The sequence below is a fragment of the Penaeus monodon genome, chromosome 23 (genome assembly GCF_015228065.2).
Source record: "Penaeus monodon isolate SGIC_2016 chromosome 23, NSTDA_Pmon_1, whole genome shotgun sequence".
In the NCBI taxonomy this organism is placed as follows: domain Eukaryota; kingdom Metazoa; phylum Arthropoda; class Malacostraca; order Decapoda; family Penaeidae; genus Penaeus; species Penaeus monodon.
The window spans coordinates 15,413,663-15,415,838 of record NC_051408.1 but is presented as its reverse complement, the minus strand read 5'-3'; the positions used below and the strand labels follow the sequence as shown (position 1 = coordinate 15,415,838).

General features: G+C 48.9%; 1 protein-coding gene across 1 annotated transcript in view; it reads right to left on the bottom strand.

The window, feature by feature from the left end:
• Positions 1-2,176, bottom strand: part of LOC119588147 (twitchin-like) — a gene marked incomplete in the record, with an annotated part of 124,648 nt that overhangs the window by 84,907 nt on the left and 37,565 nt on the right.

The window sequence follows — 2,176 nt, the reverse complement described above, 5'->3', positions numbered from 1 at the left end:
AGAAAGACGCCTCTCTTGCCCTTCCTCTGGCCTGTCAGAAAGACGTCCTTCCTGCCCCTCCTCTGGCTTATCAGAGGGACCTCTCTCTTGCCACTCTTCAGGCCTATCAGATGGCCGTCTCTCCTGCCATTCCTCAGGTCTCTCAGGGCCCCTTTCTTGTTTTTCTTCTTGCCTGCCAGGACCTCTCTCCCTCCTTTCCTCAGGCCTCTCTGAAGGTCGTCCCTCTTGCTTTCCTTCGTGCTGATCAGAAGGACGTCTCTCTTGCCTTTGAGGACCTCTGTCTCGCCTTCCTTCCTGTCTGTCAGGACCTCGCTCTTTCTTTTCCATAGGTCTGTCAGAAGGACCTCTCTCTTCCCACTCCTCAGGCCTGTCAGATGGACGCCTCTCATCCCATTCCTCGGGCATATCAGAAGGACGTCTTTCCTGCCATTCTTCAGGCTCAGATCTATCTAGACCTCTATCTTTCCTTCCCTCTTGCCTGCCTGGACCCTTGTCCTTCCGTTCCCCAGGCCTGTCAGAAGGACGTCCCTCTCGCCTTCCTTCTTGTCGGGCAGGACCTCTCTCCTTCCGTTCCATAGGTCTATCAGAGGGACCTTTGTCTTCCCATTCCTCAGGCCTATCAGATGGACGTCTTTCTTCCCATTCATCGGGCATATCAGAGGGACGTCTTTCCTGCCATTCTTCGGGCATATCAGAGGGACGTCTTTCCCGCCATTCTTCAGGCTCAGATCTGTCTCGACCTCTATCTTTCCTTCCCTCTTGCCTGCCTGGACCCTTGTCCTTCCGTTCTACAGGCCTGTCAGAAGGACGTCCCTCTCGCCTTCCTTCTTGTCTGGCAGGACCTCTCTCCTTCCGTTCCATTAGTCTATCAGATGACGCCTTTCTTCCCATTCCTCAGGCCTATCAGATGGACGTCTTTCTTCCCATTCCTCAGGCCTATCAGAAGGACGCCTTTCTTGCCACTCCTCTGGTCTACCAGGACCTCTATCTCTCCTTCCTTCTTCCCACTTCTCAGGTATATCAGAGGGGCGTCTCTCCTCCCACTCAGGTATATCAGAGGGGCGTCTCTCTTCCCACTCAGGTATATCAGAGGGGCGTCTCTCCTCCCACTCCTCAGGCATATCAGAGGGAAGTCTTTCTTGCCATTCCTCTGGGCTATCAGGATGTCTCTCTCGCCGTTCCTCAGGCCTACCAGGAGGACCTCTCTTCTGTCGTTCCTCTGGCTTATCAGAAGGACGTCTAGGTTCTTTGTCTTGTCTTTTGTCAGAGGGAGCACCACGATGTCTGCCCTTCTGCTCCTTTGGCTCTCTAGTTGGCCCTTTGGGAGCTCGTTTCTGTCGCTGTGTTGTCCCGTCATAAGCCCTTTCATCCTGCCATGCTTCTGGCTCATCATCAGCACCTTCACCACCTTCCCATTCTTCAGGTGCGTCGTAAGTACCATCGTCACCTTCCCATGGTTCTGGCTCATCATAGGTATCCTCATCTCCTTCCCATGGTTCTGGCTCATAAGCACCCTCGTCTTGCCAGTCCTCTCCTTTCTCAAACGGTCTCAGAGAATGGTCATCCGCCTTAACACCTCGCAGGTCTTTGGGTTTAGTGTGGCGTCTGTCTCTCGTTTCAGTGGATTCCATTGGCTTTGAAGTCTTTCGCTTTTCTGCAGGTTTAGCACTCTCCTGGGCGGTGGTTGGCGGCTGGCCGGTCTTTTGGGAAATTTTACGCTTCTCGGTAACCTCCGTCTGTTACGAATATTTACTCTGAGAAAATGGGATTTATGGGAAAGAATGTGACCGTATTATTTAAGCAATATTTGTAATTAAGAAATATACAAAGGAGAATTTCAGGGGAGGAACGCGTGCAGTTAGATGTTTTTCGAAATTATTAAAAAAATTCATATCAGTTATAGCTGATATGTATGTATTATTTAGCGGAAATGGTCGGGGTATCTCGGAAAGTTATTTATTGAAAAATAAGAAATTATAGAAAAAACAGGGATTACTACAAAATAAACATCGGAAAACGGAAATCAAATGAATCAAATCAAATTCTATCGATCATAAATCCAGAACTCGAGAACTAAACCAAATCGTTGAGAGAAGATAACATTTACAGTAACGAAAAAAAAAAATCGTTGAGATTAAAATATAACCGCCGAGAGAAAATAACAGTCACAATGATT